Source organism: Bos indicus x Bos taurus, chromosome 7 (assembly GCF_003369695.1).
Source record: "Bos indicus x Bos taurus breed Angus x Brahman F1 hybrid chromosome 7, Bos_hybrid_MaternalHap_v2.0, whole genome shotgun sequence".
NCBI classification, from domain to species: domain Eukaryota; kingdom Metazoa; phylum Chordata; class Mammalia; order Artiodactyla; family Bovidae; genus Bos; species Bos indicus x Bos taurus.
This window is the reverse complement of record NC_040082.1, coordinates 91,497,768-91,511,239: the sequence shown is the minus strand read 5'-3', so window position 1 is coordinate 91,511,239 and position 13,472 is coordinate 91,497,768. Positions and strand designations below refer to the sequence as shown.

Sequence of the window (13,472 nt, the reverse complement as noted above, 5' to 3'; positions counted from 1 at the left end):
CAGCCGGAAAGGAGGCCTCCCCTCCCAAGGTCCACACCCAAAGGTGTGAAATCCAAAGACTGTCCGAGGCATCACAGAAACACACTGTGTGTGCACACACACCACGTGCACACACCTCGGGACAACTCTAACCACACCACTCTAAACCCGTGGACCGACTAGACAGGTGTGGAGCCGGCAGACAGCCCTGCGGGGGCTGGTGACTAGTTCAACTACAGAAATGGTCTCAGGAGGGGTCTGCTGTCATAAGAATACAGCATGCACAATCACAATTACAGTACAGTCCTAGTTACAACCAAAAACCTTCAGAGAAAGCCAAGGGCATTTGTCAAACCCCAACCACAGTTCTTTTGATGGGAGAATGGGGATTAAATGATTTTGTGGCTTTTTTTCTTTCCAAATCTCTTTATTGAGCAGGTACATCATTTAAGTTGGTTGAGAGCCAGGCAGATAATGGAATCTGGCCTGCCACATGTTTTTTGTAAATAAAGTTTTATTGGCACATGGCCCTGGCTACAGTCACATTAATGCTGATACCACAGAGCCAAGCAGTCACACAGAGACTGGAAGGCCCCCAAATCCACAAATATTCACTATCTTATCCTTTACAGAAAGTTTGAAAAACCTTGATTTAAGTCACAGAATCCCTTTTATAAGGTATCCTGAAGCCTTGACCCCCTCAATGTGTCTGTACATACAGAGAAGGAATTAGGAGGTGAAGAAGGTTAAATGAGGTCAAGAGGCTGGGGCCCTAACTCTATTAGAACCAGTGTCCTTATAAGAAGAACAGGCTAGACAAACAGGACTCCGGCCCCTGCCACCCCCAGGGTGAGGACACAGCAGAAAGCTGGCAGTCCACGTACCAGGACTGGAGTCCCTACCAGGAAGCCAACCCCAGTGGCACCCTGGTCTCAGGCTCCCAGCCTCAGGAAATGTGAAGGATAAATATCTGCAGTTCAGCTGCCCAGTTATCAGTACTGCGATCCAGCAGCCTGAGCTGACGAAAGACAGGTGTCTATGTGGAAACCTACTATGGGCCCGGTGTTCACTGAGGAGAGTGAGCTGCACACTCCCCACCACCTGCTGCCAGGATCTGGTGCTCACAGGTGCTAGGAAGCACCTAGAACCTGGCAGGTGGAGGCCCAGCCCTGGAATCACCTCTTTCAGGCTGCACCTACCTTCATGCCAGCAACCCAAGCCAGCTGCTCTTGGGAGAACACACCCGTACCCCTAGAGCTCATTAGGACCTTGGTGGGCCTGGGCCAGTGGCGCACACCCCCTAGCTGGGCCTGGACCCCACCTCAAAGGGGACCAGGAGGCTGGACAAAGGGACCAGCCCCATGTAGTCTGCGGGCACCAAGTCTGCTTCTTACAGAGGTGCTAGCTCCTAACCTCAAGCCACAGATCTCACACATTCTGCCAGGCCAGCCCGAGGTTTTCTGACTTAACAACGCCAATGCTCACAAGTGGAGGAACACAGGAATCAAGGCCCCTGAATGACACCTAAAGAATGAAGGGGTCAGTCCCTCAGTCACCTTGCCAGGGCCTCTGGCAGAAGACACAAAAGGGCCAGTCTTGGGGGTGAGTTTTATTCTCTTTCTCATGCTGGTGGGTGTGCAGGTGGGTCCCTTTTCTTACTGAATCCACCCTAACACGCTGCACCCACCAGCAGTCATGTTCTAGTCATGCCTCAGAGAAGCATCTAGGACGAGGCCCCGGGTCCAGGCTTGGCTCCCTCTCACCTCAGAGCAGGACGGACAGAAACCTTCCTGGAGCTTCAGAACAGTCTGACAAGCACATTCCAACACTTCAGCTTCCTGAGGTTTGGATGTTTAAAAAGACAGGCTCTGATCTAAATTAGATTTGGCAATTGAAGCCGTAAAGTCCCAGAGCAAAATGGTTTCCCACTTTCAGCTCCCACATTGGAACCGTCACGCCCTCCTTACTACTCAGGCTAAATGGCTGTGCCCCGCAGCCCAGCGACAGGCCTGGCCCTGCAGCACTTCCAGGGAGATGGGGAGAAACTTCCTTAAATACCTGCGGAGGGGAGCAGGAACTCAGGACCAAGACGGACCACACCCCCCGAGGTCCAGCTGAGCTACCCCCTTGGCTGAAGGACCAGGAGCCCGCTGTGTGCTCTTCCAGTCCGGCCCTTCCAGTTCTGGGCACTCTCTACCTTTTCAAGGCCCTGGCGGGGGGTAGGGGGGCTCCTCCTGCCTCCTCCCCCTCCCCCCAGTTACTGAGCCCCAGGGACTCGCCAGGGTCCCCAAGGACCCCAGTGTACATGTGGCAAGCCTGCTTCAGTTCTGCAGAAGGAAGGGATTCAGAAAGAGAAGGGGGTGAATGGGGGAGGGGAAGGGACAGAGGGGCTGGGAAGGAAGCGGGCAGGGAGGATTCAGGGGCATCAGGGTTTCCACACAGAGCAGCACCCTAGCCGCTGGGGCCTGGGCTGTTCCCCACACAGGGTGCCCCCACAGGGCGCCTCCTGCCATGGAAGCACCCACCTACGTGAACCCCCTACCCCACAGCTTGACCCCATCACAGCCTTGTACAGAAGGCCGAGTCCTGACAGCACCTGCCAGAGGCTCAACAAGACACACGCCTGTCACTTCCAAATGACAAATGGTGAGAGTTACAACCGTGGAGTTCAGGGGCCCTGGGCCTGCTCCAAGTGCCCAGCTGGGGCAGGGGGGTTGTCACCCACGTCAGAAGACTGCCGCATCAGAGCAGTGACATGAGTGCCTGGGTCCCGCAGGGCCTACAGCCGAGTTTGAGGACAATGAGCAAACGGGCAGAGCAGAGGTCTGCCTCTGGTGATCAGAGCAGGAAGCCAAGCAGCACAAATAGACTTTTTTTTTCTCTCCATAGCTTGAAAAAACAGAAATGAGAATTGTTGTGTGGATTAGAGAGGATGGCCCCTGGGGTCCAGCAGCGCTTGGCATGAGCTATCCAGGCAGAGAAGGAGGGGTGCCCCACATGGAGGGCATGGAGCAGTGGTGCCTCCTGGGGACTCCCGGTTCCTCTGGGGAAGGAAGCTCTTCGTCTCTGAGCTGCAGGGCCCAAGTAAAGCCAGGCCTCAGTGGAGAGAGGGGAGCGGGGGCCCCCATTCCATTCCTCCGTCCACCCTTAATCATCTCTGGCCTTGATCCTTGACAAGGTCCAACTCCAACTGCTGTCCCTTCCAAGCCCATGAAGCTCTCCCTCGAGCCATCCCACACCCATGGCTGCCGGGCAGGAGGAGGCCAGTACCATGGCCAGATGGTTGGGGTCTAAAAGAGCCATTTCCTGCTCTCCTGAAACCACAGCTAAGGGATTCTTAAGACGTGTGCCTAGGGCTGCATGGTGTACCAAAAGGACGTAATAAAGAAACTTCAGAACACAAAGAGGATTCAAGAAGTTTCTAGAATGGAGAAACACCTGCCACCCACCCAGGATGGGGGACTGGAAGAGCAGCTGGCTTTCTGCCACGGTAGAGAACAAAAACCACGCGTGAGTCAGACCTCCAAGTTCTGGAGGAAACCATCGCCCACAGAGACTCCACACCCAGCCAAACCATCAGCCCTGTCCTCAGCAGCAACTCCTGGGAAAGTGCCTCAGACCCCAGGGTCAGCCTTTCCACTGTGCTGTTTTTCTGCCCTTTTTGTTTGTTCTCTATTTTCAGAGGCAGAAAGTCTCAAAACATTTCTGCTCTGCTCCTTTCTCCGAAGTCCCCGGAGGATGCCTACTTCCAGTGTAAGGTCAGAGCAGGGTGTCCACAGAGAAAGGGAGTGTGGGTTCCTTCCAGCACCCTGGCATCCTACCCTTCCCCAGGGCTTCCCAAGACATGCCCAGCCACTGACAGTGCTGGAGTGGGTCCCACTGAATCTGGGGTCCCCTCAGCAGGCGTTTTGCTAAATGTAAAGAAGGCATCAGAAAGCAACATCCCACAAGCTCAGATATGCGGCCTGCACCTTCCTTGGGAGGGTGGCACTGGCTTGCCTTGGAGACAAGGATCTTGTTTTAGGGTCAGGATGCCCCAGTACTGGGAGCTTTGCTTAGTGATCTCATTTCCAACCGTGACGGCACGAGGCTGCAGATCCTCTCCTCGGGCTCATGCCGTCAGGGTTGGAAATGGGATCACTAAGCAAAGCTCCCAGTACTGGGGCATCCTGATCCTAAAAGAAGACCCCTCCAACACTCCCTCCTCTTCCTCTGGACCTCTCCCCTCCAGGCCCCCTTCCTCCCATTCATCTGTACCGTGAAAGGCATCCTGGCTGCTCTCTGTCTGGTTCCCCAGCCTGCTACTGCATTCTCAATGCCTAAGGAATTACGCTTTACAAACTGTAATAATCCCCAGCAAAACTGAAATCATATAAAACGACGTGCTTTGGGAAAGTGTAATGAAAGATCAAATGAAAAACCTACTGAAAGCCAGACCTTCATTTAACACCTCAGCACAAAAGGAAACTCTGCCCTCATGTCAAGCCCCACAGCCAGGAGAGGGGTTTCTGCTGACCCCGCCCTCACGTGAGACACTCCCTGACCCCAGCCTGTTCCTGGTGACCCTGAGGCCCCCCGTCTGTGGGTCTCCCTGGTCAGGACTTCAGACAAGACCCCCTGAAGGCACTGCCAGGGGCTCTGTATTCATCTCAAGCTGGGGGCCTCTGGGGAACAAACACACAAAAACCAACCGTGAAGCCACGCATTGGACCAAACCATTTGGGCCCTGAGGCCTGAGATCTAAAGAATGCAGGGGCCCAGGATTCAGGTGGATCCTCACCAGAGGAGACTGAGGGCTCCCGTCTCCTGGCAGGTGTTCACCAATGCGCCCCTCCCCGGCCCTGCCCCCACACGGAGAGCCCAGAGCTGCACAGAGATGCAGCTCAGGACGCACTGGGGGAACAGCCAGCCCCTCACAGGGTACAGAGTCTGAGGAACAGAGGGCAGCAGACACTCAGCCCTGCTCCGCTCCCCGACCCCACTCCATCCCCAACCCCAAAGTTCCCACTTCCTCCTTCCAGGCATATCCCCTGCATCCCCACACAAGCCAGAGGCATCCTGTCCTCCCAGAGAAGACCCGCCCACCACCGTTCCCACGTGCCTCCCCCTGGAATGGAACACGCGACCAGCCCCTCAATCCTCTCGGGGTGCAGTGTTTCGGTGCCTGGATGGACGGCCCATCCGCACGTGGGCATCAGGCCATCTCCAGTTTCCTGCCACGTGGTTCAGAACCCACAGGCACTGAGTTAACACAGCCCTGGCCACGGTGACTATTAACTTCCCTCACTTGGCAGACTCTTTGCTAACGGCAACCATCTCCTTGTCTCCTGACGGATGTGACCTGCTTTTTCCTTTCCGTTCTACTTTCTTTACTCCACGTGTTAAGTCCACAGTATTCAAAGCTCCTATTCTGATAGAAACCCCCACTCACATCCCTACGGCCCTCCCGACCTTGGGGTGTCTGCCCTCAGTTCAGGGTTCCCTCAGCCTCTGAGCTGCAGAAGGCATCTCAAAGGGAGAAGGACCTGGGCAGCCACTAATACTCACAGTCACCCCCGACTCCAGGTACACAAATGCCCCAACTCGTGGAGGCAGAGGATGGGGTCTGGGGCTGTAGCAGGGGCAGGAAGCCAGAGCTCTCCCACTGAGGGTAAGACCCCTCTGTGCTGTAGGAAGCGGGTGGGAAGGACCCCGGGGGCACTCTATGAAGAGTCACTGTACTCCCTACAAGCTCCTGTGGGGCACCTGCCCCCCCCACCAGGGGCCAGGAACTAGGCAACTGGGGGCCCACTGGCACCTGATCCCTAGGAATGCACACACCCTGCAGCATCTCTGCTGGGGGTGACCGGCCCTCCACCCCTTGTTGGAGAAGCCCTGCTCCAGTCTGGGCAGGGCTGGCAGCATCCTCAGAGGACTTGGGTCACATCCCTGCTCCTCTGGTGGATGGAAGCGTTCAAGACTCTGGTGTATTCATGTCACAGAGTGCCATCAACAGGGGAGAGGGCCTGAAAGCCACAGGATGTTGTCCCTGCCCAGCCCTGGAGGCCAGAAGTCTGAGATGCAGATGTGACAGGGCCAGGGTCTTGAACATTCCCTCCTGCAGAAGCCCCTGCTGGCTGATGCTGCCTGTCCCCCACATCGTGCCTGTTGTGGTCTCCCGGAGTCTGAGCATCCCACGCGTCCTGTCCCCCATCCGTGTCCCTCTCTGTGCAGCTTTTTCCTGTCTCCCAGGATTTGCAGGGTGACTGCTGCTGAGCAGATGCAGACAGGGGAGCAACACACATGCTTCCGAGGGAACAATCCCAGGGTGGGGGCAGGGGGCACGTCAGCCCACAAAGCGTTAAACACCCAGGGACGCGGAAGATCCCCCGCTGAGGAGCTGGCATCTGCCAGGCCAGCTCGAAGCCTGGCCCCCTGTTTCAGATGTAATCACCCACACGCTGCAGCAGGAGATGGGATAACAAACCAGTTCATTAGGAAATCCACTGGAAGCCCTCGGAAGCGCTTCATAAACAAAACCATTAGGTGCAGGGCTCCTGCTGGGGAGGCTGCTTCCTGGGGGCTGGGCAAGGTCATAGGTCAAACCTTTGACCCCCCCCCCCCAGGATGCTACCCCCACCACAAGGTCACTCTCTTTCCTCCTCCACACAGAAAAGCCTCATCCGTGTAGCACTGTGGCTGCAGCCTGGCAGCTGGTCCTCCTGTGAGGGTCCCCACCCCTCTCCCCTTCTCAGTTCAGTTCAGTCACTCAGTCGGGTCCAACTCTTGGCAACCCCATGGACTGCAGCACGCCAGGCTTCCCTGTCCATCACCAACTCCCAGAGGTTGCTCAAACTCATGTCCGTGGAGTCAGTGATGCCATACAACCATCTCATCCTCTGTCATTTCCTTCTCCTGCCTTCAGTCTTTGCCAGCATCAGGATCTTTTCTAGTGAGTTAGCTCTTCATATCAGGTGGCCAAAGCCAAAGCATTGGAGCTTCAGCTTCAACATCAGTCCTTCCAATGAATATTCAAGACTGATTTCCTTTAGGATGGACTGGTTTGATCTTGCAGTCCAAGGGACACTCTAGAGCCTTCTCCAGCACCACAGTTCAAAAGCATCAGTTCTTTGGTGCTCATTTTTTACTATGGTCCAATTCTCACATCTATACACGACTACTGGAAAAACCACAGCTTTGACTAGACGTACCTTTGTGGGCAAAGCAATGTCTCTGCTTTTTAATATGCTGTCCAGGTTTGTCATCGCTTTCCTTCCTCCCTCTCTACCCAGATGCTGATAAACCAGGCGCTCTGGGCCATGCTTCCCAGTGGTGTTCCGGCTGAGGACCCCACTAGCCCCTCAGCTCTTCCATTACCGCAGCCCTTCACCCACAGCCCCTCTGGTGAGGAGGACACCCGGTGGACTTCTCTCCCTCTGTTCTCCAGGTTCCAAGGGGAGCCAGCCCACCTACCCTCTGTAGAAACCTCGCCAACCCAAGTCGCAGTGTTGATCATGGCCAAGAACCAAATTCTGTCCACAGCAGATCAGTAGAAAGGTCCGGGTGCTGGTGTGCCCATGAAGTCCCCTGACCCAGACCACAGCCTGACCTAAGAAAGGCCTCTACGCTTTCCCTGGGCCAGATGCGGCCACTTCTCCCAGAGCAGACCCTCCAGCAGCATCTCTGGGCAATACGGGGTAGATACCTCGGCAGGGCAAAGATGCCCCCCTGAGGAGCCCCGCTGGCCCATGGCTGTCACACGGGGGATCCAATCGCCCTAGGGGACGGACACTGGGTGATATCTGGGATGCCTGTGGTTGTCACACTGAGGGGTTCCTGGCACTGAGTGGGTGGGGACAGGGGAGGGACGGCCCTGTGCAGTCCTGCAATTCACAGTGCTGAGGGGCAGAAACTCTTGTCCGTGGATCTGAATCACAAGCTCCCAGTTCTCATGGGAAAACGCAGCCAAACCATGAGGACAAGGGGCAGCAGGCCCAGTGGGGTGAGCAAGTCTGCAGCGGCCAGCACCCGGGCCAGAGCCATGTGGTCATGTGCTTGCTGGTGGGGACCACTCAGCACTGGCAACCCACCAGGGGAACAGCGGCTGAAGTGGTACCGTGAGACGCGGGCAGCCTCCAGAGAGGCCAGCCCAAGAGCACTCAGTGTGTGTCTCTAGGGCCACCCTCTGAGTGGGGAGCCTGAACACAGCTGCCTGTAACCCAGGCGACAACCCCAGGCGGCTGGGCGGGAGGTGGGGGGCTGCAGACAGGAGTGGGGGAGGGGGGCTCTGGGCTTAAGGCGGGGGCCCCCAGAATGAACACAAGCCAGGGGAGCAGAGGGGACGCAACAGACTGGCATGCTCCCTGGGGGAGGGGCTGCAGCTACAATGCGTTTGTGATTCTTTGCAACGACTTCCCCAGAAGACAAACAGAAGGCTTCTCAGCTGCAAAGCTGTCTCGGAGGGCCTTGGGGCATGTATGTCCCCCACCAGCCCCCCAGACACAGTAGCAGAGAGTGGGGCAGGGGTGACAGGTGGGCTCTGAACCCCGGGCTGGTAGAAGTCCTGCCTGCATATGAGCTGGTGGGGGTGTCTCTCTCTGCCTCCAAGGCTGCTCCCCAGACCCATCCTTGGGAGTGTCCTCATGGGGGCACACAGTCCCCAGGGGAGAAGACTCCTTCTCAGGGGCAGAAAGGCTTCCCTCTGAAAAGACATGGGGTGTACCCACGGAGTCAGAACCTCACGATGGGCAGAGACAAAAGTGTCCAAGTGGTCTGTGGGGGTGGGGTGGTGACAATGGAAAAGATGGCAAGACAACTGCCCCCGACCCTCTCTCCAGACCAGGCTCTCACCCCTGCCCAGGGGACATCAGGTCACGATTAGGGGGAGGAGGGAGCTCCCCGCCACCCCCCACCCAAGGTCACAGTAACACAGGGAGACCCTGCCTGAGACCCCTCCTTCCACATCAGGTCGCACCTGTTCTAGATGGTCAGCGTTAAAGCCACAGTGGGCAGGGAGGTAGAGCGGGGCCGTGCTCTCCGCTCCATTCCTCCCCACCCTGCTGTGTGCCTCCTGAGTTCCCAGGGCAGGATATGGCGGGGGACGGGCTTCAAGCTGCTGCAGGGACAGAGTGACAGGAAGCCTGGGGGAGGCTCAGGAGGAGGGAAGCATATTTTATATGGCAATTGACCGCAAACCCTGAGCACTGGCCACCACAACTCCAAAAATCAGGGAGCCAGGGAGGCGCAGTGGTGCCCAGGCCAGCACCTCGGATGTGGGTGGGCCAGAGAAGCATCTGTCCGTCTGGGTGGGACAGACGTGGCTCTGTCCTAGGCCCTCCTCTGCCCGCCCCCACCTCCCCCTATTCTGTCTCCTCCCCTTGTGGGGAGGGGCTCTGGGTTAATCACCCAGAGCAGGCGCAGTGTCACCAAACAGAAGTCAGGCATCCTTGGAACAATGGGGACAATTTGGTTCACATTTCACAGCAGTGAAGTTCGAGGTAGCCCAGGTGGGGGCTTTTAGGGGAGGCCCCCCAACCCAGATCCAGAAGTGGGGGGATGTGGGGGCCAGGTCTTCCCACCCTCCACTCTCAGCAGACATCTTGCTGGGGAGCAGACTTGCCTGGAGGCTGAGCGCTGCCAGGCGGCGGCCCAGACAATGGGCGGAAAACCAGCTAAGCGTGTGGGGCTCCCAGTGTTCAAGCTGGGTTCTAAATCTCTCTTGCTCTGTTTAATCCGAAGTCAACTCCTGCGCCTTGTGGGGCGCCCTCGGTGGAGGCAGGAGGCTCTTGTCAGGCTTCACCCAGTGCCACCCACCGCGGGAACAACGAGACCGCGCAGCTAATCCAATGTGGCGTGCAGCCTTGTAGGACTAATTTGAGCTCAGACCTAAAAGGCTGATGTGTGCACACTTCATTTTCTGCAGTGAAGACGGAGCAGCCCTCTCATCTTCCCGGTTGGTAATCCCACTACAACGCCTGCCTGGGGAATTCTGTTCTTGGAAACGGAGCACAGGCCTGTGGAGGTGGCCCCTGCAGCCCCAGGCAAGCCCTGGACACCTGCCTGAAGGGAGCAGCCAGGCCCGGTCATGAGGCCCAGAATCAGAGCTTGATGCAGGCAAGATCCATCAGGAAAGCTGGAGAGAGAGACGGAGCTGCAGGAGCGGGGTTGCAGAGCTTGGGGAGGAGGTCAAGGGAAAGGGATAGCTCAAGACCAAAGCAGCAGCACGTGACCTGAGGCAGGACTGGCCGCTGCTGGCTCTGATATCAGGCCCTGCTGAGTCCTCAAATTCTACCCCATGGAGCTAACATTGATCAACATTTGGTAAGTTTCCTCGCCCCAACACACACACATGATGGGATGATAGGATTACATATTCATGATCCAAAACCTAGTTTCTCCACCCAAAATGCCGTGCGCATTTTTCCATGTCAGTAAACAGTGAACCTAATTTTGTGGCCGCATAATATTCCATAGTCCACCCAGTCCCCCAGTCATGGGTATAAATTTTCCTTGGTTAAAATCAATGAGGCAGCAGCTGGGGGCCAACGTGTTGGAGGGAACAGCCCCTCTGATGCCACAGACCCTGGGGGCTGTGGAGGAAAGAGTGAGGGGGACCCTTCAGCCTTGACTGCCTGGAGCCAGGGTGTCCACAAAATTGATTCTTTAGACCAGGGACTGCAAACTCCCGACAAGAGCCAACAGCAAATATTTTCCACTTTGCAGGTGAGATGGTCCTGTTAGGACTACTCAGCTCCACACACGAATGCAAGCAGCCCCTGCACAGCATGCCAATGAGCGGGTGTACCTGTGCCAATAAAACTCTATTATCGGGACTTCCCTGATGGTCCAGTGGTTGAGACTCCGAGCTCCCAAGGCAGGAGGCCTGGGTTCAATCCCTAATCAGGGAAACATCCTGCAACTAAGACCTAGCACAGCCAAATACATAAATTAATTTAAAAAACTTTATCAATGTGAAATGTGAGTTTCATCCAGTTGCATGTGTCACATATAACTTCTTTCGATTTTCTTTTCCCCCACCTCTTTAAAAACCTAACACTCAGCACTCCCCTGGAGGTTCAATGGTTGAGACTCTGAGCTTCCACTGCAGGGGGCGCAGGTTCAATCCCTGGTTTGGGAAACTAAGATCCCGCATGCCACGTGACATGGCAAGAAGAACAAAGACATCTAAGCATAGCTCTGTTTGCAGACAGTACCAAAAACAGTCAACCAGCCAGGTTTTGTCTGTGGGCCCCGTTTGCTGACGCTGATCTGGAAGAAAGAACAGGCACACCTGAAGTTCACACAGGCTGGCGAGCCCGGGCATTTAGCATTTCATGTGTCAACAGAGAAAATGACAGAAATGGGTCGATGAGGGGAGTGGGGGGTTCAGTGGGAGCCTGAGAAGCTAATGAACCAGCAAGTAAAGAGGTCTCTAGAACCTGGGAAGGGGACGTTCTCCCCCTGGGCTGTGTCTGAGGAATGTGCTAGAAGGGGACACAGATTAGGGGGGCAGGCACTCAGGCTGCAGGGAGAGGCCCCAGCTCAGTGGGAAGGGGGCTCTGGCTGCCCCTCTACCCCACCCACCCCCTCCCTTAAATCCATAGCCCTAGCACCACGGAATCTGAACAGTCCTTTGCCCCTGATACCTCAGCTTGTCATCTGCGAGGCCAAGCGCCCAGGCAGCCTCTCCAGCCTGGACTAGTTACAGGGCAGTGGAGCTCGGAGGGTCACCACCGAACAGCCCAGGAGCTGACATCAGGTGGCCACGGATGGGCACCCCAGGACTAGTGGCCACTCCTGCAGGGGCCCTACCCCAGCTGCCAGGCCCCTGGAACCCTGGGCCGGCTCAGAGCACCACACTGGTTCAGTAATTTCACGCTACGCCGCCCGGCAGTGTAAGCGTGGAGCCCCATCTCAGGCTGTACCTCCCAGATGTCACTTGTTTGTGAACACATGGCTGAACCCAAAATTGCTTTTAATATCCAGGCGGTCCCCACTGGCTCCGCAGCAGGGTTGGCTCCAACAGTGCCTCCAGGACAAGCCCCCGCTAGGCTGACAACTCAATCCAGCGCCCGCTGCGGCCAGGCGGCCCTGCACACGTGGAACGCTCGGCGACAATGCGAACACGCCCCGGGAGGTGTAATTATTCCTCTGGATCTAAGCGGACAATCCTGACGTCCCCATTTCTCCTCTTTTAGCCAAGTTGGACTCTCTGCCAAAGACACTCTCACCACGATTTTCTGAATTAAGTCTAAAAGCCCAATGCTTCACATCCTGGGGCGCCTCTCCAGTCTTCCTGGCTGCAAAGCCTGTTTCCTTTCTCAACTGCACTGACACAGCAAAGTTAGAGAGAGAGAGATCATTAGAAAAACAGAGATGAGCCAACGCATCTAGACCGCCAACCCGTCTAGACCGCGCTGTGTAGCAGAGATGTGCCACAAGGCCACCCCCAGAGCTTAATTTTCTTAGTCTTTCACCCTCTTCCCCAATAGCTCAGTGGGTAAAGAATCCACCTGCAATGCAGGAGACACAGGAGACGCAGGTTTGACCCTGGGTTGGGAAGATCCCCTGGAGGAGAAAATGGCCACCCACTCCAGATTGCTTGACCGGAGAATCCCATGGACACAGGAGCCTGGAAGGCTATAGTGCATGGGGTTGCAGAGCTGGGCACTACTGAGTGACTAAGCACATACAATCTTTCACCCCATTCAAACATGAAATGAAACACATGTTCCCTTTCAGAATGGATCTCATTTAACCCTGTCTACTCCCAAGCTCCAGTCTGTGAACACCCTGAGAACCCTCAGTCTGGGCCTTCCTGCTCTTTGCCACATGCTGCACCTGGATGCCAACTTCCCTCCCCATTGGGCCATATCTCCAGGCTACGATGCCCAACAGTCACAGCCTAGACCCTCTTCTGCAAAGATCTGGGGTCAGGGGTGGGCTGACCAAACCACGATCTGGACTCGGGGTTCTCCTGGTCCACACCACCCCCACTTCCATGTCTGGGAGAAACCACCATGCTCCCTAACCCTAGGCCCTGACTCTGAACAGCTGAGTGATTCCATGGAAGACCCCCAGGGCTCTGCTGAGGAGGCAAGTAGGAGGCACCCTGATTTCACTGAATAGGCCCATGCAGGAGGGGCCTCTCCTGCTCCTTGCGCTCAGCGCCAGAGTGAGACGTGTGCACAGCTGGGCCCCTTTCTATGCTGGAGAGAAAAGGTTAAAGCAGCTGAAGCCTGAGAGCCGGGGCTGCTCAGCCAGAGCCCAGCCGGATGGGTAGAGCTCACTGGCTTCCTCAGGGTGGTCGTGGTGCCAGTCCTGGGAGGAAGGTCACTGGTCCCAGCTGCCAAGGAAGGGCTGGGCCTGCTGCATACCCAACAGCCCTCCTAGCGGCCTCCCCTTCCCAGGGACCTGCCCACTATCCAGCTGCTCCCTGGACATGCCACTGTGGGGCCCCGAGCCCCACTGAGCTGCCCATCAGAACCACAGATGGGTGCATGTGGGGGGAAAAA

At 56.4% G+C, this 13,472-nt stretch overlaps 1 protein-coding gene across 3 annotated transcripts in view; it reads right to left on the bottom strand.

Moving 5' to 3' along the window:
* The window catches only part of KDM4B (lysine demethylase 4B), a 121,076-nt gene that overhangs the window by 30,608 nt on the left and 76,996 nt on the right, over positions 1-13,472 (bottom strand). The gene's annotated exons all lie outside the window — the stretch shown is intronic.